Source organism: Dendrobates tinctorius, unplaced genomic scaffold (genome assembly GCF_039654945.1).
Source record: "Dendrobates tinctorius isolate UK_male_01 unplaced genomic scaffold, ASM3965494v1 ptg000244l, whole genome shotgun sequence".
NCBI lineage: Eukaryota > Metazoa > Chordata > Amphibia > Anura > Dendrobatidae > Dendrobates > Dendrobates tinctorius.
Genome location: NW_027361911.1, coordinates 110,601 through 138,250, shown reverse-complemented (window position 1 = coordinate 138,250; position 27,650 = coordinate 110,601).

Sequence of the window (27,650 nt, the reverse complement as noted above, 5' to 3'; positions counted from 1 at the left end):
AGTATGATCCTCAGTGTAACCCTCAGCATCTTCTTCCTCATCACTCTCGAATCTTCCTCAACATCATCTTCATCAATTTCTCCAGTATGATCGTCAGTGTAACCCTCAGTGTCCTCTTCCTCGTCACTCTCAGAATCTTCCTCAGCATCACCATCATCATTTTCTCCAGTATGATCCTCAGTGTGACCCTCAACGTCCTCTTTCTCGTCACTCTCAGAATCTTCCTTAGCATCACCATCATCATTTTCTTCAGTATGATCCTCAGTGTAACCCGCAGCGTCCTCTTCCTCATCACTCTCAGAATCTTCCTCAGCATCACCAACATCATTTTCTCCAGTATGATCCTCAGTGTAACCCTCAGCCTCCTCTTCCTCATCACTCCCAAAATTTTCCTCAGCATCACCTTCATCATTTTCTCCAGTATGATCCTCAGTGTGACCCTCAGCGTCTTCTTCCTCGTCACTCTCAGAATCTTCCTCAGCATCACCATCAACGTTTTCTCCAGTATGATCCTTAGTGTAACCCTCAGCCTCCTCTTCCTCGTCACTCTCAGAATCTTCCTCAGCATCACCATCATCATTTTCTCCAGTATGATCCTCAGTGTGACCCTCAGCCTCCTCTTCCTCGTCACTCTCCGAATCTTCCTCAGCATCACCATCATCATTTTCTCCAGTATGATCCTCAGTGTGACCCTCATCGTCCTCTTCCTAGTCACTCGCAAAATCTTCCTCAGCATCACCATCATCATCATTTTCTCCAGTATGATCCTCAGTGTAACCCTCAGCGTCTTCTTCCTCGTCACTCTCAGAATCTTCCTCAGCATCACCATCATCATTTTCTCCAGTATGATCCTCAGTGTGACCCTCATGGTCCTCTTCCTCGTCACTCGCAAAATCTTTCTCAGCATCATCATTTTCTCCAGTATGATTCTCAGTGTAACCCTCAGCGTCTTTTTCCTCGTCACTCTCAGAATCTTCCTCAGCATCACCATCATTGTTTTCTCCAGTATGATCCTCAGTGTGACCCTCAGCCTCCTCTTCCTCATCATTCTCAGAATCTTCCTCAGCATCACCATCATTTTCTCCAGTATGATCCTCAGTGTGACCCTCAGCGTCCTCTTCCTCGTCACTCTCAGAATCTTCCTTAGCATCACCATCATCATTTTCTTCAGTATGATCCTCAGTGTAACCCTCAGCATCCTCTTCCTCGTCACTGTCAGAATCTTCCTCAGCATCACCATCATCATTTTCTCCAGCATGATCCTCAGTGTGACCCTCAGCGTCCTCTTCCTTGTCATTGTCAGAATCTTCCTCAGCATCACCATCATCATTTTCTCCAGTATGATCCTCAGTGTGACCCTCAGTGTCCTCTTCCTCGTCAATCTCAGAATCTTCCTCAGCATCACCATCATCATTTTCTCCAGTATGATCCTCAGTTTAACCCTCAGCGTCCTCTTCATTGTCACTATCAGAATCTTTCTCAGCATCACCATCATCATTTTCTCCAGTATGATCCCCAGTGTAACCCTCAGCGTCCCCTTCCTTGTCACTATCAGAATCTTCCTCAGCATCACCATCATCATTTTCTCCAGTATGATCCACAGTGTAACCCTCAGCGTCCTCTTCCTCGTCAATCTCGAATCTTCCTCAGCATCACCATCATCATTTTCTCAAGTATGATCTTCAGTGTAACCCTCAGCATCTTCTTCCTCATCACTCTCGAATCTTCCTCAGCATCATCTTCATCAATTTCTCCAGTGTGATAGTCAGTGTAACCCACAGCGTCCTCTTCCTCGTCACTCTCAGAATCTTCCTCAGCATCAACATCATCATTTTCTCCAGTATGATCCTCAGTGTGACCCTCAGCGTCCTCTTCCTCGTCACTCTCAGAATCTTCCTTAGCATCACCATCATCATTTTCTCCAGTATGATCCTCAGTGTAACCCTCAGCGTCCTCTTCCTCGTCACTGTCAGAATCTTCCTCAGCATCACCATCATCATTTTCTCCAGTATGATCCTCAGTGTAACCCGCAGCGTCCTCTTCCTCGTGACTCTCGAATCTTCCTCAGCATCACCATCATCATTTTCTGAAGTATGATCCTCAGTGTAACCCTCAGCATCTTCTTCCTCATCACTCTCGAATCTTCCTCAACATCATCTTCATCAATTTCTCCAGTATGATCGTCAGTGAAACCCTCAGTGTCCTCTTCCTCGTCACTCTCAGAATCTTCCTTAGCATCACCATCATCATTTTCTCCAGAATGATCCTCAGTGTGACCCTCAACGTCCTCTTCCTCGTCACTCTCAGAATCTTCCTCAGCATCACCATCATCATTTTCTCCAGTATGATCCTTAGTGTAACCCGCAGCGTCCTCTTCCTTGTCACTCTCAGAATCTTCCTCAGCATCACCATTATCATTTTCTCCAGTATGATCCTCAGTGTAACCCTCAGCCTCCTCTTCCTCATCACTCCCAAAATCTTCCTCAGCATCACCTTCATCATTTTCTCCAGTATGATCCTCAGTGTGACCCTCAGCCTCCTCTTCCTCGTCACTCTCAGAATCTTCCTCAGCATCACCATCATCATTTTCTCCAGTATGATCCTCAGTGTGACCCTCAGCGTCCTCTTCCTCGTCACTCTCCGAATCTTCCTCAGCATCACCATCATCATTTTCTCCAGTATAATCCTCAGTGTGACCCTCATCGTCCTCTTCCTCGTCACTCTCAGAATCTTCCTCAGCATCACCATCATAATTTTCTCCAGTATGATCCTCAGTGTAACCCTCAGCGTCCTCTTCCTCGTCAATCTCGAATCTTCCTCAGCATCACCATCATCATTTTCTCAAGTATGATCTTCAGTGTAACCCTCAGCATCTTCTTCCTCATCACTCTCGAATCTTCCTCAGCATCATCTTCATCAATTTCTCCAGTGTGATAGTCAGTGTAACCCACAGCGTCCTCTTCCTCGTCACTCTCAGAATCTTCCTCAGCATCAACATCATCATTTTCTCCAGTATGATCCTCAGTGTGACCCTCAGCGTCCTCTTCCTCGTCACTCTCAGAATCTTCCTTAGCATCACCATCATCATTTTCTCCAGTATGATCCTCAGTGTAACCCTCAGCGTCCTCTTCCTCGTCACTGTCAGAATCTTCCTCAGCATCACCATCATCATTTTCTCCAGTATGATCCTCAGTGTAACCCGCAGCGTCCTCTTCCTCGTGACTCTCGAATCTTCCTCAGCATCACCATCATCATTTTCTGAAGTATGATCCTCAGTGTAACCCTCAGCATCTTCTTCCTCATCACTCTCGAATCTTCCTCAACATCATCTTCATCAATTTCTCCAGTATGATCGTCAGTGAAACCCTCAGTGTCCTCTTCCTCGTCACTCTCAGAATCTTCCTTAGCATCACCATCATCATTTTCTCCAGAATGATCCTCAGTGTGACCCTCAACGTCCTCTTCCTCGTCACTCTCAGAATCTTCCTCAGCATCACCATCATCATTTTCTCCAGTATGATCCGTAGTGTAACCCGCAGCGTCCTCTTCCTCGTCACTCTCAGAATCTTCCTCAGCATCACCATTATCATTTTCTCCAGTATGATCCTCAGTGTAACCCTCAGCCTCCTCTTCCTCATCACTCCCAAAATCTTCCTCAGCATCACCTTCATCATTTTCTCCAGTATGATCCTCAGTGTGACCCTCAGCCTCCTCTTCCTCGTCACTCTCAGAATCTTCCTCAGCATCACCATCATCATTTTCTCCAGTATGATCCTCAGTGTGACCCTCAGCGTCCTCTTCCTCGTCACTCTCCGAATCTTCCTCAGCATCACCATCATCATTTTCTCCAGTATAATCCTCAGTGTGACCCTCATCGTCCTCTTCCTCGTCACTCTCAGAATCTTCCTCAGCATCACCATCATAATTTTCTCCAGTATGATCCTCAGTGTAACCCTCAGCGTCCTCTTCCTCGTCAATCTCGAATCTTCCTCAGCATCACCATCATCATTTTCTGAAGTATGATCCTCAGTGTAACCCTCAGCATCTTCTTCCTCATCACTCTCGAATCTTCCTCAACATCATCTTCATCAATTTCTCCAGTATGATCGTCAGTGTAACCCTCAGTGTCCTCTTCCTCGTCACTCTCAGAATCTTCCTCAGCATCACCATCATCATTTTCTCCAGTATGATCATCAGTGTGACCCTCAACGTCCTCTTCCTCGTCACTCTCAGAATCTTCCTTAGCATCACCATCATCATTTTCTTCAGTATGATCCTCAGTGTAACCCGTAGCGTCCTCTTCCTCATCACTCTCAGAATCTTCCTCAGCATCACCAACATCATTTTCTCCAGTATGATCCTCAGTGTAACCCTCAGCCTCCTCTTCCTCATCACTCCCAAAATCTTCCTCAGCATCACCTTCATCATTTTCTCCAGTATGATCCTCAGTGTGACCTTCAGCGTCTTCTTCCTCGTCACTCTCAGAATCTTCCTCAGCATCACCATCATCGTTTTCTCCAGTATGATCCTTAGTGTAACCCTCAGCCTCCTCTTCCTCGTCACTCTCAGAATCTTCCTCAGCATCACCATCATCATTTTCTCCAGTATGATCCTCAGTGTGACCCTCAGCGTCCTCTTCCTCGTCACTCTCCGAATCTTCCTCAGCATCACCATCATCATTTTCTCCAGTATGATCCTCAGTGTGACCCTCATCGTCCTCTTCCTAGTCACTCGCAAAATCTTTCTCAGCATCATCATTTTCTCCAGTATGATTCTCAGTGTAACCCTCAGCGTCTTCTTCCTCGTCACTCTCAGAATCTTCCTCAGCATCACCATCATTGTTTTCTCCAGTATGATCCTCAGTGTGACCCTCAGCCTCCTCTTCCTCATCATTCTCAGAATCTTCCTCAGCATCACCATCATTTTCTCCAGTATGATCCTCAGTGTGACCCTCAGCGTCCTCTTCCTCGTCACTCTCAGAATCTTCCTTAGCATCACCATCATCATTTTCTTCAGTATGATCCTCAGTGTAACCCTCAGCGTCCTCTTCCTCGTCACTGTCAGAATCTTCCTCAGCATCACCATCATCATTTTCTCCAGCATGATCCTCAGTGTGACCCTCAGCGTCCTCTTCCTCGTCACTCTCAGAATCTTCCTTAGCATCACCATCATCATTTTCTCCAGTATGATCCTCAGTGTAACCCTCAGCCTCCTCTTCCTCGTCACTCTCAGAATCTTCCTCAGCATCACCATCATAATTTTCTCCAGTATGATCCTCAGTGTAGCCCTCAGCGTCCTCTTCCTCGTCAATCTCGAATCTTCCTCAGCATCACCATCATCATTTTCTGAAGTATGATCCTCAGTGTAACACTCAGCATCTTCTTCCTCATCACTCTCGAATCTTCCTCAACATCATCTTCATCAATTTCTCCAGTATGATCGTCAGTGTAACCCTCAGTGTCCTCTTCCTCGTCACTCTCAGAATCTTCCTCAGCATCACCATCATCATTTTCTCCAGTATGATCCTCAGTGTGACCCTCAACGTCCTCTTCCTCGTCACTCTCAGAATCTTCCTCAGCATCACCATCATCATTTTCTTCAGTATGATCCTCAGTGTAACCCGCAGCGTCCTCTTCTTCGTCACTCTCAGAATCTTCCTCAGCATCACCATCATCATTTTCTCCAGTATGATCCTCAGTGTAACCCTCAGCCTCCTCTTCCTCATCACTCCCAAAATCTTCCTCAGCATCACCTTCATCATTTTCTCCAGTATGATCCTCAGTGTGACCCTCAGCGTCCTCTTCCTCGTCAATCGCAAAATCTTCCTCAGCATCACCATCATCATCATAATTTTCTTCAGTAAGATCCTCAGTGTAACCCTCAGTGTCTTCTTCCTCGTCACTCTCAGAATCTTCCTCAGCATCACCATCATCATTTTCTCCAGTATGATCCTCAGTGTGACCCTCAGCGTCCTCTTCCTCGTCACTCTCAGAATCTTCCTCAGCATCACCATCATCATTTTCTCCAGTATGATCCTCAGTGTGACCCTCATCGTCCTCTTCCTCGTCACTCGCAAAATCTTCCTCAGCATCACCATCATCATCATTTTCTCCAGTATGATCCTCAGTGTAACCCTCAGCGTCTTCTTCCTCGTCACTCTCAGAATCTTCCTCAGCATCACCATCATCATTTTCTCCAGTATGATCCTCAGTGTGACCCTCATGGTCCTCTTCCTCGTCACTTGCAAAATCTTTCTCAGCATCATCATTTTCTCCAGTATGATTCTCAGTGTAACCCTCAGCGTCTTCTTCCTCGTCACTCTCAGAATCTTCCTCAGCATCACCATCATTGTTTTCTCCAGTATGATCCTCAGTGTGACCCTCAGCCTCCTCTTCCTCATCATTCTCAGAATCTTCCTCAGCATCACCATCATTTTCTCCAGTATGATCCTCAGTGTGACCCTCAGCGTCCTCCTCCTCGTCACTCTCAGAATCTTCCTCAGTATCACCGTCATCGTTTTCTCCAGTATGATCCTCAGTGTCTACTGTACTTCTATGCCATCCTTAACTAACATCTTCCTCAAAGTCTTCTTCAGCATCAGACTCAGCGCCAACCTCATTGTCTTCCTCAGTATTAGAGACGAGCGAACCTTCCAAGGTTCGGCTTGCCGAACTTTCAAATATTCTTCGAACATGTTTGCCGAACTGTTCAACGAACGTACCCTAACCACATTAGATTCAATGAGAGGCCAAACCAAACATATACACAACATCTTATTGGGTGACAAAAAGCTTCCCAACAGCTAAAGTTAAGGGCAGACACCAGGAAAAGTAGCATCAATTGACCCACAGTAGAAATTTGCAAATAGCACAGCAGCTGTCAGCCATGATCCATGTGTAAGGGGGTGGCATTTTTATTGACAGTAGAGACAAACTGCCACTTTAAGAGACAGAACCCCGTTGGCTAGAGCAATTGGACATTCCGATCTCCCCTGCAATAAGACTGTTTTTGGTTTGTTCTGCCTGCTAGGATAGGGGAGGGGCTTTGTTTCCAGAAAGCGTTCTGAGCTTGGAGTCTCAAGGAATCTGGCTGCTGGATTCTGTGAGGAGAAAAACGTGCAGCTTAGAATTGACTGAACCTGTGGGATTGTGTATACCCTTCCGGGGATAACAAAGGTGGTTTTTCCTGTGTTACTGCGAGGAGCCACGAAGATCTACAAGGAAGGACCAGGCTCTCGATCTTCACACAAGGACAAGACCACATTGCACAGAGCTTCCAGGGAGGAAGTCGCATCATCTTGCAGAGAACTGCAGGGGGCCCCCAGAAAGGAACTGCAACACCAACTTTAGGGCTTAGGATAGGCTGCAATAGACAGAGCACGGTAGCCATGCGGCTGGTGGAGAAGCGGCCAGTCAGGCTAGAGTTAGGCTGGGTTCACACGTAGCGGAACTCTTGCGGAAATTACCGTGAGAATTTCGGAATTCCATTCCGCGGGAAAATCGCATTTTAAATTCCTGCGATTTTCCCGCGGAAAAACTAGCATTTTGCAAGCATAATTAGCTTGCAGAATTGCTAGCGTTTTCCAAGCGATCTGGAGCATCGCTTGGAGAACTGATTGACAGGTTGGTCACACTCATCAAACATAGTGTTTGACAAGTGTGACCTTCTTTTTACTATTGAGGCCGCCTATGTGGCATCAATATTAAAAGATAAGATGCAAAAAATAATAATAAAAAAAAAAATTGTTATTCTCACCTTCCGACGTCCTGCACAGCCTTCCCGCCTCTCTCCACGCTTCCGGTCCCAGTAGTCCTTTGCGAAAATTACCGTGATGACATCCGTTCTCGCGGGATCGCGACATCTCGCGGTCATTCACGATGACGTCGCGCGAATGACCGCAAGACTTCACGATCCCGCGAGAATGGACGTCATCACTCGCAAAGGATTACTGGGACCGTGAGCGTGGAGAGAGGCAGGAATACTGCGCGGGACGTCGGAAGGTGAGAATAGCAATATTTTTTATTTTAATTCTATTTTTTACAGGGATATGGTACCCAGAGCCCGGAGGACAGTCTCCTCTCCTCCGGACCGTGGGTACCATCCGCAAATGTTCTGCTTACTTTTCGCATGGTGTGCACAGCCGCATGCGGAAAGTAAGCAGAACAATGCATTCCTATGGATGCGGGATCACCGCAATTCCGCGAAATTAATGAGCATGCTGCGTTTTTTACCGCGAAGCGATTCCGCCGTGGTAAAAACCGCAGCATTAGCACAGCATTGCGGAATCCCATAGGAATGCATGGGATGCTTATTTTTCGCGTTTTTGCGGCAAAATCGCGCGGTTAAAACTGCCGCGGAAACGCGGAAAAAGCGCCACGTGTGAACTCAGCCTTAGAGTAGCAGCACACTGTATTTTATTGCATTATTTTGCTTTTTTGAGAATTACACTGATCTGTAATCGTTGGTGCACGTGCCATTTGTACGGCCCAGCTAGAGAATATCACTTTTGTAAATTGTTTTATGTCATTGCATACCCCTGTTTACTCTTTCCTAACACTGCATGGTATAAGCCTTCTTAGCTGGGAGACCTCATGCAACACCTCCAAATTTTTTATTTTTTCCCAGGCACACTCAGATGGCACAAACATCAGTTTCATTGGTAGGAAAATGTAAGGATAGTAACACAGGTAGTTGAATGAAAGTAAATGCAGGCCTGCCCGTCTGGGAGCCCTACTTACACAGGCAACCCAACAGATGGAGACCCAACTTGGAGTCTCCACATTTCAAAAAATTGTTTGTAACATCAGCAGTAGTAGTAACAGCAGGCACAGAAGACACCAAAGCGGTGGCACAGACTGCAATAACAGGAGACCATGACCATAAAAACGACATCATTGTATGCCCAGTCTGCGACTGGGGATCAAAAAACATTGCAGATCCATGACTTGTTTATTTTGATGAAAGTAAGGCTGTCTACACTTTCAGGGGACAGCCGGATGCGCTGATGCATCAGGACACAACCAACAGTGCTGAATACACGTTCTGAGAGAACGCTGGCTGCTGGGCATGACAAAACCTCCAAGGCATGTAAGGCAAGCTCACGCCACTCTTTCATTTTTGAAGACCAAAATGCAAAAGGGTCCAAATACCCCATGATGGCATTGATATTGAGTTCTAGATACTCCTGCACCATCCTCTCCAGTCACTCACAACGTGTCAGACTTGTACTCTATTCTGCTGGTGCACAGACTGATCTAAAACATGTGTGAAATGGCTCACAGAAATTGCTTCTGCCACTTACACTGCTGCTGCTAATGTTTTTGATGTGACGCCTTGACATTCCCAGGATTGACGTCTAGAACTGGGATGCACGCTGTGCATCTCACTGCTGTCATGGGGAAAACCATTCTTAAGATTGTATATGAGTGTGTTTCGATACTCCAGGATGCGTGCGTCACTTTCCAGGGAGGAAAGCATCTGGCAAAATTTCCTCTTGTGCCGTGGATCTAACAGAGTGGCAACCCAGTAGTCAGCACTATATACAACCCTAAGAATACATGCATCATGTTGAAGATAGTGCAACAAGAAGGCGCTCATGTGTCTAGCGCTTCCTCTAGGTCTAAGTCCATGCTGTGTTGGTGGAGGGTTAGCACTCAAGGTTCCTTCCTCCATCCCCTCCATGTCATGATCACGTGTGTCAGGACGCAGATGATGTCGCAAGGCGAACCCATAACACACGTGACCCTGGATACACCGCCTCCAGTGGGGCGAATTTAAATAATAAAGCGTGCAGGTGGATACGCCGCCTCCACCTGGCGGATTTAGGTATTACACGCCATGCATACATATATCTGGAAACACCGCCTCCAGTAAGGCGCATTTAAATAATAAGGGGGGAACCTGGGTAACTTTAACAATGGTGGGCCCTGCGATAGGGAAAAGGGAATTGGAGACCTCCTGAGCTCCCCTGAGCCAGTGTCCCTGCACTCCTAACGTTCCCTATGCCGGTTTCGCACCGGGCGCCGCACGCGTACCTCAACGCCCTAGCTCGCCCTGAACCTAAACCCTCACTAAGGAATAGGTTGGTGCGGAAACTAACCCCACCACTGCACTAATAACACACATGAGGAAAGAGACAATACAGGGGAAACACCACTTAGCTTTGCTCTGTTGCGTGCGCTCCTAGCAACAGAGCCCTCCACCTGAGTGTATCTTCTCCTCCACCTGGATCCATCACCATAACAGGATCCTTCACCTTAGTGCAGCCTTGGAGCAGAGTCCATCACCACTTGCAGCAGTCCAGTACACAGAGTCCCAAGATGAGTCCAGCCTCTGCCAAGACTCCAAGCATGCTCGAGTCCAGTTCTCAGCAACCAAGTAGAGCATGCTGAGTGCAACTCTCTTCCAAGTCGCCACTCCTCCAGTCATGGTGGATGGCGAGTTAGAGTTCGAGGTCGCCAAGGTAGTGGACTCTCGAGTAGTACGCCGTACTCTTCAGTATTTGGTGCACTGGCGGGGGTATGGTCCAGAGGAGAGGTCTTGGGTTCCAGCCTCAGACATACATGCGGATCGGCTGGTCAGTTCTTTTCACCATCGTCATCCGGACAAGCCGGGTCCTATGAGTCTTGAGGGCCCTGGGGTCCCTCGTAGAAGACGGGGTACTGTCATGTCGGACGCTGTTCACACCACAGCATCCGGCAGGCAGAGGTAGTTCCACCTCCAGCCACTATAGCCTCAGTGGCGCCGGCCTGATCTTCAGGCTCTCGGGGGTTAATCCTGCTGGAGACCAGGTTGGATGGTTAGTCACGCCCACGGTCTTTAAATAGTCATGCTGGCCTATGGGCGTCGCCGATTATAGCTTGTGTTTCATACCAAGTGGTTCCGGTCTGGAGTGGAGGTGTTCAAGAGAGAGAGATTCATATCTGGTGTCGTATGATCCGTCGTTATCCTTTCTCCTTCCCATATTTGTGTTTAGTTGTGCCCTGTTCACATTACTGTTTATTCCTGTGTGTGTGCGGCGCAGTGCAGTTTAAGTTCTCCCTGTCTGTCATTATTTGTGTGGGAGCTTTGGTGGTGACTTCTCACTGGGTGGAGGGTGGAGGGTTAAGTGCAGGGCTGAGCAGGAGATAAGGAAAGGTCGGAGGCTCAGGCATTTGCACCTTCAGCAAAAACCCTGGGTTGAGGGTCAGACAGGGTTTCCCCTAGTAAAGGGACACCACAGGGGCCCCGGGTCTTTCAGCCTTAGTTGAACTTAGCCCCCGTGACACTCCCATCAACTATGGGCAGCAGAGAGGTGATCTCCTGACTGCTGTACGCCCATCACCTCTTCCTCCTCATCCTCCTCCATTTGTTCCTTGGTTCCTTCACCCTGACTAACAGTTTGTCTGGTATCATTACCCCCCTTGATCACTGTAGTCCACCCTCCCATGGCAGGCACCTGTGAGACAACAGTACGGAACTTAGAGATATTGCTACCCCTTCTGCATCCTCCGCTGCTTCCACCTCTTGCTCTGGGACCACCACCTCCTCACGCAGACTATTCAAAGTATGCTCCAGCATGTAGATGACTGGAATAGTGTTGCTGATGACGTCTTCGTCAGCACTAGCCATCTTAGTAGCCATTTCAAAATTGTGCAGATGGGTGCAGACGTCCTTCATCTGTGCCTACTCCGCAAGCGTGATTTGCATCACGTGCGGACTGCATTGGTTCAGGCTATGCAAAAGGACATACTGCATCAAGGCTAGTCACTGCTGCCACAGTCACTGCACCATGTGCTGAGAGAAATTGCACTGTGTCGGAACATCGATAAGAAACGGTTAGCCAGTAGGCCAAAAGAACTCTGTAGAAATGCAAGTCGATGACCTGCGGGGTGTGATTGCTGGAAGTGAGCACACAGCAACCGTACTTTCCACAGCGCATCCAGATCAGGATAGTAGTGGAGAAATTGCTGTACTACCAGGTTGAGGACATGAGACATGCAAGGCACGTGTGGGCGGTTGCCACGGCGTAGGGTCGCCAGCAGGTTTGAACCATTATCGCACATGGCCGTCCCTGGCTCTGGGTTCAGTGAAGACAGCCATTGCTCAAATTCTGCCTGGATACTTGTCCACAACTCTTCAGCTGCATGACTGCAATCTCCAAGGCATATGAATTTAAACACTGCCTGATTGCGGTGAGACCTGGCTGTGCAGTACGGAGGATGTGGGGATTATCTCCGCATTGTTGGAAAGCGTGTCTAATTAACCCCTTCCTGACATCAGACGTACTACCCCGTCCATGGGACCCGGGCCCCTATGCCCATGGACGGGATAGTACATCTACCACGATCAGCGGCGCCCACGTGGTGAGCGCCGCTGATCGCGGCCAGGTGTCAGCTGATTATCACAGCTGACACCCGGCACTATGTGTCAGGGGCAGTCACGGACCGCCCCCGACACGTTAACCCCTTGAACACCGCAATCAAACATGATCGCGGTGTACCGGGGATTAAAGGGAAGCATCGGCAGGGAGGGGGCTCCCTGAGCCCCCACGGCAGAGCAATGTGCAGCGCTGCTGCGGGGGTCTCTTTCCCTACAGGCCCCCGAATCCAAGATGGCGACAGGGGCCTTCGGGGGCCTGTAGGGAGCTGACTTCCTCAGTGCCTGCAAAGCGCAGGCATGAGGAAGCCTTGTGCACTGCCTGTGACAGATCGCTGATCTGTGATGTGTGATGTGACAGATCAGCGATCTGTCACAGGACAGTGATGTCCCACCTGGGACTATTTAATAAAGTTAAAAAAAAGTGTTAAATTATTTTTTAAAAAATCGCCAAATCAATTATGAAAAAAAAAATATTCCTCCAATAAATCCATTTTTTTTAAATAAAAAAAACAATAAAAGTAAACATATTAGGCATCGCCACGTCCGAAACGACCTGCCCTATAAAACTATCCCATTAGTTAACCCCTTTAGCGAACCCCTTAAAAAATAAAAATAAAAAACGAAGCAAAAAATAATGATTTATTATCATACCGCCAAACAAAAAGTGCAATAACGCACAATCAAAAAGACGCATATAAATAGCCATGGTACCGCTGAAAATGTCATCTTGTCCCGCAAAAAACGAGCTGCCATACAGCATCGTCAGCGAAAAAATAAAAAAGTTATAGCTTGCAGAATAAAGCGATACAAAATTAATTATTTTTTATATAAAATAGTTTTCATTGCATAAAACCGACAAAACATAAAACAACGACCTAAATGAGGTATCGCTGTATCCGTACTGACCCGAAGAATAAAACCGCTTTATCAATTTTATCGCACGCGGAACGGTGTAAACGCACCCCGCCAAAAGATATTCATGAAACGCTGGTTTTTGTTCATTCTGCGTCCCAAAAATCGGAATAAAAAGCGATCAAAAAATGTCACATGCCCGAAAATGCTACCAATAAAAACATCAACTCGCCCCGCAAAAAATAAGACTTCACATGACTCAGTGGGTCAAAATATGGAAAATTTATAGCTCTCAATATGTGGTGATGCAAAAACTATTTTTACAATAAAAAGCGTCTTTTAGCGTGCGACAGCTGCCAAACATAAAAACCGCCATAAATAGTAAATCAAACCCCCCGTTATCACCCCCTTAGTTAGGGAAAAATAATAACATAAAAAAAATGTATTTATTTCCATTTTCCCATTAGGGTTAGGGCTAGGGTTAGGGCCAGGGTTAGGGTTAGGGCTAGGGTTAGGGATAGGGTTATGGTTAGGGCTAGGGTTAGGGTTAGGGCTGAGATTAGGGTTAGGGGTGTGTTGGCATTAGGGTTGGAGTTAGAATTGGGGGTTTCCACTGCTTGGGCACATCAGGTGCTCTCCAAATGCAACATGGCGTCTGATCTCAATTCCAGCCAATTCTGAGTTGAAAAAGTCAAATGGTGCTCCTTCCCTTCCAAGCTCTGCCATGCGCCCAAACAGTGTTTTACCCCCACATGTAGCATATCAGCCTACTCAGGACAAATTGCAAAACAACTTTTGGGGTCCAATTTCTCCTGTTACCGTTAGGAAAATAAAAAATTGGGTGCAAAAATATCATTTTTGTGGAAAAAAATTATTTTTTTTATTTTCACGCCCGGGCGTTATAAACTTCTGTGAAGCACCTGGGGGTTCAAAGTGCTCACCACACATCTAGATAAGTTCCGTGGGGGGTCTAGTGTCCAAAATGGGGTCACTTGTGGGGAGTTTCAATAGTTTAGGTAGATTAGGGGCTCTCCAAACGCACATGACACCCGCAGACCATTCCATCAAAGTCTGCTTTCCAAAACGTCACTACTTCCATTCCGAGCCCCGACGTGTGTCCATACAGTAGTTTTCTCCCACATATGGGGTGTCAGCGTACTCAGGAAAAATTGGACAACAACTTTTGGGGTTCAATTTCTCCTGTTACCCTTGGGAAAATAAAATAATTGGGGACTAATTGATCATGTTTGTGGAAAAAAATATGATTTTTTTATTTTCATGCCCGGGCATTATAAACTTCTGTGAAGCACTTGGGGGTTCAAAGTGCTAACCACACATCTAGATAAGTTCCTTAGGGGGTCTAGTTTCCAAAATGGGGTCATTTGTGGGGGGCTTCCACTGTTTAGGTACATTAGGGGCTCTCCAAAGGCAACATGACACCCGCAGACAATTCCATCAAAGTCTGCATTACAAAACGTCACTACTTCCCTTCCGAGCCCCGACGTGTGCCCATACAGTAGTTTTCTCCCACAAATGGGGTGTCAGCGTACTCAGGACAAATTGGACAACAACTTTTGGGTCCAATTTCTCCTGTTACCCTTGGGAAAATAAAAAAATTGGGGACTAATTGATCATGTTTGTGGAAAAACTACAATTTTTTTATTTTCATGCCCGGGCACTATAAACTTCTGTGAAGATCTTGGGGGTTCAAAGTGCTAACCACACATCTAGATCAGTTCCTCAGGGGGTCTAGTTTCCAAAATGGGGTCATTTGTGGGGGGTTTCCACTGTTTAGGTACATTAGGGGCTCTCCAAAGGCAACATGACACCCGCAGACAATTCCATCAAAGTCTGCATTCCAAAACGTCACTACTTCCCTTCCGAGCCCCGACGTGTGTCCATACAGTAGTTTTCTCCCACATATGGGGTATCAGCATACTCAGGACAAATTGGACAACAACTTTTGGGGTCCAATTTCTCCTGGTACCCTTGGGAAAATAAAAAAATTGGTGACTAAAAGATCATGTTTGTGGAAAAAATATGATTTTTTAATTTTCATGCCCAGGCATTATAAACTTCTGTGAAGCACTTGGGGTTTCAAAGTGCTCACCACACATCTAAATAAGTTCCGTGGGGGGTCTAGTGTCCAAAATGGGGTCACTTGTGGGGAGTTTCAATAGTTTAGGTAGATCAGGCGCTCTCCAAACGCACATGACACCCGCAGACCATTCCATCAAAGTCTGCATTCCAAAACGTCACTACTTCCATTCCGAGCCCCGACGTGTGCCCATACAGTAGTTTTCTCCCACAAATGGGGTGTGAGCGTACTCAGGACAAATTGGACAACAACTTTTGGGGTTCAATTTCTCCTGTTACCCTTTGGAAAATAAAAAAATTGGTGACTAAAAGATCATGTTTGTGGAAAAAATACGAATTTTTTATTTTCACGCCCGGGCGTTATAAACTTCTGTGAAGCATTGGAGGGGTCAAAGTGCTCACCACACATCTAGATAAGTTCCTTGGGGGTCTAGTTTCCAAAATGGTGTCATTTGTGGGGGGTTTCCACTGTTTTGGCACATCAGGGGCTTTCCAAACGCGACATGGTATCAGATCTCAATTCCAGCCAAAAACGTCAAATGGTGCTGCTTCCCTTCCGAGCTCTGCCATGCACCCAAATAGTGGTTTACCCCCACATGTGGGGTATCAGCATACTCAGGACAAATTGCACAATAACTTTTAGGGTCCTGTTACCATTGGAAAAATAAGAATTGAGGGTGAAAAGATCATTTTTGTGGAAAAAATATGATTTTTTAATTGTATGGCTGTATGTTATAAACTTCTATGAAGCCCTTGGGGGTTCAAAGTTCTCACCACACATCTAGATAAGTTCCTTGGGGGGTCTAGTTTCCAAAATGGTGTCATTTGTGGGGGGTTTCCACTGTTTTGGTACATCAGGGGTTTTCCAATCGCGACATGGTGTCCGATCTCAATTCCAGCCAAAAACGTCAAATGGCGCTGCTTCCCTTCCGAGCTCTGCCATGCGCCCAAATAGTGGTTTACCCCCCCATGTGGGGTATCAGCGTACTCAGGACAAATGGCACAATAATTTTTAGGGTCCTGTTACCCTTGGGAAAATAAAAATTGGGGGTGAAAAGATCATTTTTGTGGAAAAAATATGATTTTTTAATTGTACCGCTGTACATTATAAACTTCTGTGAAGCCCTTGTGGGTTCCAAGTTCTCACCACATATCTAGATAAGTTCCTTGGGGGGTCTAGTTTCCAAAATGGGGTCACTTGTGGGGGGTTTCCACTGTTTAGGTACATCAGGGGCTCTCCAAACGTGACATGGCGTCCGATCTGAATTCCAGCCAATTTTGCATTGAAAAAGTCAAAAGGCCTTTCTGAGCTCTGCCATGCGCCGAAACAGTGGTTCCCCCCAACATATCAGGTATCAGCGTACTCAGGACAAATTGCACAATAACTTTTGCAGTCCAGTTTGTCCTGTTACCCTTGGTAAAATAAAAAAAATTGAACCTGAAGTATTTTTTTTGTGATAGTTAGATATTCATTTTTTTTTAAATATTCAAAAAATTCCTGACACGCACCTAAAGGGTTAATAAACTTCTTGAATGTGGTTTTGAGCACCTTAAGGGGTGCAGTTTTTAGAATGGTGTCACTTTTGGGTATTTTCTATCATATAGACCCCTCAAAGTGGCTTCAAATGTGATGTGGTCCGTAAAAATAAAATGGTGTTGTAAAAATGAGAAATCGCTGGTCAATTTTTAACCCTTATAACTTCCTAACAAAAAAAATTTTGGTTCCAAAATTGTGCTGATGTAAAGTAAACATGTGGGAAATGTTACTTATCAAGTTTTTTGGGTGCCATATCTCTGTGATTTAAGGACATAAAAATTCAAAGTTGGAAAATTGCAAAATTTTCAAAATTTTCGCCAAATTTCCATTTTTTTCACAAATAAACGCAAGTTATTTGAATGAAATTTTACCACTAGCATGAAGTACAATATGTCACGAGAAAACAATGTCAGAATCACCGGGATTCATAGAAGCTCCAGAGTTATGACCTCATAAAGGGACAGTGGTCAGAATTGTAAAAATTGGCCCGGTCATGAACGTGCAAACCACCCTTGGGGGTGAAGGGGTTAAGGGAGAGCTTGAGGAGGCAGATGGAGGCCCTAGAGGAGCCACAAGCAGTGGAGTAAGTGTTTAGATAGAGGTTTGTCCCGCAAGCCTTGAGGATTCCAAGGCTTGTTGAGCAGCCCCTGGACCGTCTGCCCCCACAGCCACCAGAGTCAACCCATGCCAAGTAAATGAGATGTAACGCCCATGCGCATTATATTTTCCCGTCCATTTGTCAGTGATGAAATGCACCCTGTCAGACATAGATTTTTTTTCAGTGAACGGGTGATTTTGTGTGCGACATGCTGGTGTAGCGAAGGCACAGCTTTCTTAGAGAAGTAATGGCAACTGGGCAGCTGGTACTGGGGGACTGTGACGGCCATCAACTTTCTGAAAACTTCTGTATCCACCAGGTGGAAAGGCAGCATTCACATGGCCAACAGATTGGAGATGGTAGAGTTCAAGCTCTTAGCTTTGGCATGTGTAGGAGGAATCCTTCTTAAATTAGACCACAACTGCGGGACCGAGGGCTGGCTGCAGTGCTGAGAGAGGGTGGAGTACGGTGAATGGGACAAGCTGCTGGACTGTGAGTAAGGTGCAGACGTGTGAGAACACTTTACACGGTGACAGAGGAGAAAGAAGCAGCAGATATGGTTGATGGGACGCTCGATGACTGGCAAGGACCGCTAGTTGGCATTTTAATGCAATGAGATTCCCAGACTAAGTTAGATATTCAAGCATGTGCTGGTTCATGCATGTAGTAGTCAAATTATTGTAATTTTTGCCTTACTGAGTTTTTTTTTGTAAATTTGGCAGACGTGAGTTGGATCATCCTTTGCAGTCTAAAAAAAGGCCCAGGCTAGGCCACCTTTGCCACCCCTGCCTACGGAAGACTCGCGACCAGTGCTGGCCACATGCAATGCTTGTTGTAATTGCATCACTCCGTGTCTGTGTGGGAAACCGCAATGCAAAATTCTCGTCTTCTTCCTCCTCCTCTACCTTCTCTGCTGAGCTACTCAGCTGCATACCTCTGGGTTCACACCAAGTGGGATCTACAACCTCATCGTCATACTCTCTGTTCTCCCACTCTTCACCCTGAAAGTCACTCTCCTTCTGTTCCAGGCCTGACACCACAGTACAGTCCACATGCGCCTCTGGTATGAGTCTCATCAGGATCACCTCAACCAACAGTGGTTAAAGTCTGGTAAGGAGGGTCTGGATTCTGCTCGGACTTCACTTCATCCAGCCCCGGATCCAACATGAGAAAATTTTGAGCATCAGTGCAGATGCTTTCCTCCTCTGGATTCTGTGAATCTTTGGAGCAGACCTCTGATACCCATAGAATAGAATGTGTGAACAGCTCTGCAGAATGGATCTTCTGTGAATTCCCCACAGTCAGTTGGGTGTTTGGAAATTGGTGACACAGGGGAAACAAGGTAGATTGGGGTGCCACTTCTGAGAATTGTACTGTGTGTGATGTTAAGGTGGAGTAAGAGAGGTCACTTGATGCAGCACTTGCCATCCTCTGGAAGTCATGCTCTTTCTGCACCTCATCTACAAGGCGTACCACTGTGCGGCTGCCAAAGAAAGGGAGTCAAGTAGCCCGTCCAGTAACAGATGTTGTCAGTGGTATTTGGATAGGACGAGATGTTCAGTTGAGCTTTCATTAACATTAACACCTAACCCACGTACACGTCGAACACTGAGCTTATTCCTCCTTCCACCATGGCCTCTCTTTTTCCCATTCATGTTGTATGTACCTTTCCCGTCTTGTACCCTGCTGTTTCACACACTTAGGCCCAGACCTGTCAGTCATCTGTCACTACATCAGTGTTCCGCAGCAACTCCAGTCCTCAAGAATACCAACAGATCTTGTTTTCAGTGTTCCCTTAGTATTGCACAGGTGATGGAATTATTGTATGTGCAGGTACTCCAGCTATCAGCTGGGCAATACTAAGGAAATCCTGAAAACATGAGCTGTTGGTGGCTCTTGCGGACCCGCAGTTGGGGAACACTGCACTAAATGAACAATAAGTATTTCTTTTCATATAATATGACTGAACAACACTGTTATACCTAACAAATTTGATGAGCAAATGGGGCCTCCTCACTGCAATGGAGTTTCATTATAAACTATTTGGATTACCAAATACGTCCTTCTGGATGATCCCCTATATCAGGCCAAAGATAGTTAAGTAGAAATCTGGCCTCCTGATTGTCTCTGCAATACCGTTTTTGCCCAAATAATTTCAATTAGCAAATGGGACCTCCTGAGACGGCAACACAGTTTTGGCACAATCTACTTCAATGCTGGAAGATCGATGTCACACAAGACAGGATCCTATCTAACTGACAAGGTCACTTGCAGCACTATCAGGAGCGGCCTCTCTACACTGACACTGAGCAAATGGCACCAGCAAAACAAGATGTCCGCTTTTTATCTGGACTGGGACATGTGACTCAGGCAGCCAATCACAGAAGACCTTGTGCCATGATGTTGTGGATGGTTTCTGCACGCTGATTGGCTGCCAGAATGTACACACATAAAGTTATTACAGGGGATTAAAAGAATGAAATAAAAAAAAAATTACACTCCGCCGCTCCTCTGACCTTGATGTAAGAAGAAGGACCGGACCAGGGGTACCTGTTTTGCACCAGGTACAGAACTGTCGGGGCTGTCTCCTCTGTTGTCCGTGGGAAAGCTTAGTGAACCGGACCAACCTTTTGCACTTAGCAGCAGGGGGCGTGGCTAAGGCTCTGAGATGACAGCGTGCGCGGGAACAGGCAGACTTGGCGGAAAGAGAGAGCACGCAGCAGACAGGAGTGAGCGCTTCTTCCCTCGAGCACCGGCACGATGCAGGCCGGAGCATCCCCACCACTGCCAGCAGAGATTGTGAGAAAGGATGTGCAGTGTACTCGCTGATCAACACTAAGCAACGAGCTGAGCGCTCCAGGCCCGTGAGTACCATGCGTGTACCGCCTGAGAGAGACCGAGGGTGGAACTGTGATCTGCTCGCTGCTTCTCCAGTATACTTCAGCTGGATCAAATTGGGCTCAGACAGTGCTGTGGCCGCCATCCTTCCAGTCACACTGGTACATGGACTAGGTGCTCAGCAGAAGGTACCGGAGACCAACTGCTGCCACCAGAAGACGGATGACCATTATTTTCAGGACCTACACAATCATCGCGCCAGCCAATGTTGGCGCCATCACCGCTTCACAACACCCACGGCCTGAGAATCAGCGGATAGGATAAGTTAACCCTATAGGAACTGCCCTTATTGCCTTTAGATCGCCCGCCAGGGCAGTGGAGTACTCGGTAACGGGCCGGTGTCTCAGAGGAAGGTGTCACAGTGGCAGTGACTTGGTCCGTGGCCCTGGGTGTCCATGCAAAAGGGGTGAAACATGGCTGAATAAAGTTTATAGGTGGATGATACGTGACGCCACCTGTGGTGCTCGGCAATGAAGGGGTTAAGCCGACGCTGCAGGCAGATCCTCTGGGACAGATGGTATAAGGCAGCAAGATGTAAGAGCTCCCCACAGGCAGAGCTCTAGTCACAGGGCAGAAGTAATAGATGTTGAGGGAGAGGGTGCAGTGTTAGGCACAGAGATGTAGCAGTGCTGAAGGGGTTGCAGGAAGAAGGCAATGACACAACAGGGTGCAGTTTCATTTACCTTTACTGTGCTTTGTAAGTGCAGTCCAGGATCCAGATTACAGATGGCACAGGAGCTGATTAGCCTGGAAGCAACTTAGGAATCTCTCTATGCAGATGGGTTGTGTAGTCTCCTTTCTAGCGCTTATCTGAGGTACTTGCAGTACCGAGTTACACTGACGTTCCTCTTGCTGGCTCTCTTTAGAACTCCCCTCATATGGCAGACAGCCATAGCCTCCTTTTTCTCCTGGATCACACAAGTTGCTGTGGTGCCTCCAAGTCTTAGCTGGGAACAGAGCATTTACAGCCTCTTGTTCCTCCAGTTTCTGCTGCAGGACCATCAGCATCCATACAACCTCGGATACTGGACTCCGGACCATGCGCTACAGCTAGAAGTGAGCCTGAATTCTGCTCAATCCTCCAGCTCCTCTCTCCACGTGTGCACTCTTTTCCCTCTCCACAGAACTGAAATAACTTCCCTTTCCTGGCCCCAGAGAGCAGCTCCTCCCCCAATTTGGTTCAGAGCTCCCTCTGCTGGCCTGGAGTGGGAACTGTGCTGTGTGCTGTATTTCCAATACAAAGAATTTATACAAAAATACAAAGATAACTTTATTAACATAGATCAAAGGTATAGGAAGCAGTGAGATAAGAGTCAATAATGACCATAAAAAGCACATGGGCAAAAAATGGGGCACATGCAGGTATGTGACCACAGGGATAATAGTGATTACAGCAATAAACAGTACAAAGTTTAAGAATCCTACATCATCCCTTAGTAATACAAACAGCCAGTCATAATATATATTGAGGCCCATAGGTATCATTACCCCCTGTGGTGGAACCTGCCACCACACATACTATACACTGAACATGTAAGCATGCAAAAAAAAGAATTTTAACTACATAGTATTACCTCAGACTGGTCGATGGTGAAGGTCCTACCTGATTGTACCCCCCCCAACGCACTTTTCGGCCAAATGGTCTTTATAAATGGCCTTGATAAAGGCCATTTCGCCGAAACGTGCGTTGGGGGGGTACAATCAGGTAGGACCTTCACCATCGACCAGTCTGCGGTAATACTATGTAGTTAAAATTCTTTTTTTTGCATGCTTACATGTTCAGTGTATAGTATGTGTGGTGGCAGGTTCCACCACAGGGGGTAATGATACCTATGGGCCTCAATATATATTATGACTGGCTGTTTGTATTACTAAGGGATGATGTAGGATTCTTAAACTTTGTACTGTTTATTGCTGTAATCACTATTATCCCTGTGGTCACATACCTGCATATGCCCCATTTTTTGCCCATGTGCTTTTTATGGTCATTATTGACTCTTATCTCACTGCTTCCTATACCTTGGATCTATGTTAATAAAGTTATCTTTGTATTTTTGTATAAATTCTTTGTATTGGACTTTCTTTCGCCTTTTTTCTTTCATATATTTGATATATTCCTGCGATAGTCCTATTATGTCCAATTATGTACCCATCTTCTATGGTATTTCATAGTTGTATAACTGTTTAAATCTATGTAAATGGGGTTATTTTCCATGAAACTATTATACTGTGTGCTGTATTTGTCTGATAGTGAGACCATTTCATTGCTTCCAAGCATGACATCACACTCCCTAGGAGGAAAGTAATGCCACTGTGGTGACCATACTCCTGGGGGCGCCACATTCCCCCCTAATGCAATTCAGTACTCCCGGACTGAGAAAACATGCAACCATACAAACAAATGAACAATTGTAACTGTTAGAAGATTTCAAAAAAATGAAAAATTACAAAAACCAAAGCTCAAAAATAGTCCCTGTGACGATTAGTCCATGCGTCAATGGGTCGCCCTCCCAGGGCTGTGGGGTACTCGGTACCGGGCTGGTATCAGTGGGATGTGTCACAGCAGCAGTGACGCGACCCTGGCCCTGGGCGCCCAAGTAATGGGGAAAGGTAAATGGTGGAATGTAGTTAGATGAATAGTTCGTGACGCGACCTGTCGTGCTCGGCAAGGGAGGTGTTAAGCTGACGCTGCATGCAGATCCGCTGGGACTGATGGTATGGTGCAGCAGAGATGTAATAGCTCCCCACAGGTGAAGCTGTAGTCCCAGGGCAGTGTAGATGAGATTGGCATGGGGATGTAGCAGTGCCGAAAAGGTAGGAAGCAGACAAGACACAGTGGGGTGCAGATTCTGTACCTTTACTTGATAAATGCAGTCCAGGGTCCTGATTACAGATGGTACCGGAGCAGGCTAGCTTGGAAGCAGCTCAGGATTCTCTCTCAGCAGATGGGCTGTGCAGTCTCCTTCCTAGCGCTTATTTGACTGAAGTACTCCTAGTACTGAGTTACACTGAAGTTCCTCTCAATTCTCTTCTACTCTTACTCCTCGTATGGCAGACAGCTGTAGCCGCTATTCCTCTCCTGGCTCACTGCGTGCTGTTGTGCTTCCGAGTCTTGACTGCGAGAGAGACCCGTCATTGCCTCCAAGCCTGGCATTACCCTCCCTGGAGGAAGGCAAAGCCACTGTGGCGCCCTTACTCCTGGGGGTGCCACATTCCCCCCTAGTGCAAGTCAGCACTCCTGGGCTGAACAAAACATGAAACATATAAACAGTTAAACAATAATAACTGTACAAGATTTAAAAAAATGAAAAAGTTACAAAAACCAAGTGCTTCAAAAATGGTCCTATGATGATAAGTCCAAGCATCAATGTCCATGGTCCATTCCTGGGCAAATGGTGAATTATTTACAAAGAAAGTTTTTAACCACACACAGTCCTGTGGTACAATGTCCATAAGCAAGGGAAAAACTGGAAAATTTAAAGGAAAGTCTTACAGGTTACCTGTAGGCACAAAACTTGAAAACTGTTACATATATACACAATTTCAACATTTACATTAACTTTACTATATACGATATCTGATTGGCAGTATACCTTCTGTAATATGGGTAGACCTGCGTAATATTGGGGTAGTGTGTAATGTGCTGGATACACTACTGATGGTTCTACGTAACACAGGGATACTAGACTGTCTGTGAACTCTTAGACTCACCATGGGCATAACAGGTTCACCACTGGCAGGGTGAGGGTTCTCTGGCTCCACTGCTGGTGTGGCATCTGCTGCCTGATTTTCCTGATCGTCAGGATTTTCTTGAGTCACTTCTTCCTGTGCTACCAATTGGGGAAATGTCAACACGGGCACCATTATTGCATTATTTACTTTAGTCCAATTCACAGGGAATTCTCCAAGTATTGTGCTGACCTTCTCTTCTTCCACTATGGGTTGGATGTTATCTGGTTCTTCCACTCTTTCCTTCAACAGGTCAGGACATAGTTTCAGGTGATCTCTTGATATTGCTGCTGAGGTTTCTCCTCCATCTTTGCTAATAAGGCATACCTTAGTATTATCAAAGTTTGAGGGCAGAATGGTATAAGGTTCAGCTTCCCATTGATCATCCAATTTGTGCAATCTTCTCTTCCTCTTGAGAACTTGTTCTACCGGTGACAAAGGAATGGCAGGTGCATTTTGATTGTAAAGCTTCTCCTGCTTTTGCCTTGCCTGAGCTAGACTCCTTTCCACGCATTCTTGAACTCTTCTATACTGTTGTTGTCTTTCTGTATCCCAGTCAGCATCTGGTGACGTTACTTCAGGCGTAAGGAATCCCATGTCCAAATCAATAGGCAGTTTACCAGGTCTTGCTCTCATTAAGTAGGCTGGGGTACAGTTAGTGGAATTCACTGGAATATGGTTGTAGAGGTCCACCAGATCTGGCAACTTCTCTGGCCACAGATTTTTCTCCTCCAAGGGCAAAGTCTTCAGTAGGTCAATCACTACCTGGTTCATCTTCTCACACATGCCATTGGTCTGTGGGTGGTACGGTGTTGTCCGGATCGTCTTACAACCATACAAGTTACAGAATTCCTGGAACACGTCTGCCTCGAAAGCTGGACCTTGATCTGTAAGCACTCTTTCAGAATATCCATGTGGTCTACAGAAGTGCTGTTGGAATGCTCTGGCTGCTGTCCTGGCTGTTTGATCTTTGACAGGCACAACTACCAGGAATCTTGAGTAATGGTCCTCAATGGTAAGAGCATAGATGTAGCCTGACCGGCTTGGAACCAGCTTCACATGGTCCAGGGCTACCAACTCAAGTGGCTGTTTGGTGATGATTGGCTGCAGAGGAGCTCTCTGGCTGTTTCGATCCTTTCTGCACAGGTTACATTGTCCAAACTCCCGGAACCACCTCTCAATGGCTTTCCTCATACCAGCCCAGTAGAACCTGTCCCAGAGCAAGGCTTCCAACTTCTTCCATCCGAAGTTTCCAGTGTTATGAATGGGTTGCCGAGGAGAAAAAAAACAACACAAGCTAAGTCTAAGAAAACCAGAGAGGTTGGTAACTATGCAGAATGCAGATCCCTGATCCTAACCACGCAACTAGCAGCAGTCGTGGAGCGTTCCTACGATGGTCCTACACGCCTCGTCACAACCGGAGAGCTAAATAAGCCTAAAGCAGGAAAAGAGGAAAACTAACTGCCCCAGAGCAGACCCCAAAGGAAAGACAGCCCCCCACATGTATTGACGGTGAAACAAGATGAAAACACAAACAAAGGCAGGAAAATAGGCTGAGCAAACGATGGGGCCAAACTAACTAGAAAGGACAGGAAAGGAAAGACACTGTCTGCAATCTGCCAAAAACCCTACCAAAAATAATGTCCAACACTTCTGATAGCAAAATTAACCCTGAAGTCACTAGACTTCTCCCACTATATCAGCACTCTGAAATATTCTGAGACAGAGCAAAAAGAGGCCAATCTAATAAGGGACAAAAAAAGGCAAATTGGCAAATACAGATAAATAAGAGTGGAAATTCAGCACAGCCCAGCCGGGCTGGCTGACCACACAAAAAACTGAATTGACCAACAAGAGCAAGTGTGAACATTAGCAAAAACAAACTTAACTTGAGAAGACTGGAATAGAGCTGAGTCCAAGTCCTGAGAAGCAGACTGAATCACCAGCAGCAGGATAGGGCGTCGGCTGTCTTATATCCAGTCTGATACTCCAGAGATCCAATCGTTATCCTCCTCATCAGGTGGCAGATCACTACCAATTAAACCAACCTCACTACCTCCTGTCACCACCAGAGGGAGAACGGAAGGAGAACTCTCAACTGGTGGAGCAGAAAATGAGCTCATAACAGTCCAGCTCCATTGTGGTATGCTTCCAGGACCATTGATGCCTCTCTCTTTGGGACTATCACCTGCCAGACCAGCTCATGAGTGTGGGCATTGATACTCCTCCGACACAGCTTTCTCTCATAGATGAACAGCCGGCCTCTCTCCTTCCACAGCTGCTGGGTTTCTTCAGGAGCATCCGACTCTGGGTGTGAGTCAGCTTGTGACAGTAGCTCCTTCACCAGGCGGACTGCAGGGTCACTATCTTGCGTTTCTGCCCAGTCATGATGGGGCAATGGATTCAGGGTGACCTCCTTCAAGCCAGACCATCGGGTTCTCACTCCTTGGGCACGATGGGCCGCAATTGGCCGGTGGAAGGGAGATAGCTCTATTTCTTCAAGAGCCTCAGGGTCTTCTTCTGCATCAGGCAGATTAGGCATCCTAGACAGCGCGTCAGCTTTGGCATTTTCGTGCCCTGCTCGGTACTTGATGGTGAATTCATAGTTAGAAAGCCAAGCCATCCATCGCTGCTCCAGTGCACCTAGCTTTGCAGTGTCCAAGTGGGTCAACGGATTGTTGTCCGTGAAGATAGTAAACTTGGCGGAAGCTAGGTAATGTTTGAACCTTTCAGTGACAGCCCAGACTATGGCAAGGAACTCCAGCTTGAAAGACCTGTAGTTGTCAGGGTTCCTCTCGGTGCGACGCAGCTTCCTGCTGGCGTAGGAGATCACTCTTTCTTTTCCAGTCTGTACCTGCGACAGTACTGCTCCTAGTCCCACATTGCTGGCATCAGTGTACAGCACAAAGGGTTTGTCATAATCTGGGTAGGCCAGAACTTCGTCACCTGTGAGAGCCATCTTCAGCCGAGTGAAGGATCTCTCCAACTCTTCAGTCCATTCAAAGGTGGAATTTTTCCGTTTGGTCTTCTTGGACTGCCCTACCAGAAGATTTTGCATGGGGGTGGCTATTTCAGTAAAGCCCTTGATGAATCTTCGGTAGTAGCCTACCAGTCCAAGGAATTGGCGTACTTCATGGAGGTTGCTGGGCTTCGGCCAGTCCCGGATGACTGTGACTTTTTCAGGATCTGGTGCCACACCTTCTGCACTGACCACATGACCGAGGTACTGTACCTTGGGCTTCAGGAGGTGGCATTTGGAAGGCTTCACCTTCAAGCCAAAATTGGGCAAAGCTTCAAACACTTCAGCCAGGTGTTCCAGATGATCTTCATAGGTTTTGGAGAAAACAATTACATCATTCAGGTACAACAGGACCGTCTCGAAGTTCATATGTCCCAGGCAGCTCTCCATCAGCCGTTGAAATGTTCCTGGAGCGGTGCAGAGCCCGAATGGCATATGTAGTTGAACTCACAGAGACCCATTGGAGTGGTAAATGCTGTTTTCTCCTTGTCTGCCTCTGCCACGGGAACCTGCCAATACCTACTAGTGAGATCTAAGGTGGAAAAGTAGTTAGCAGTTTT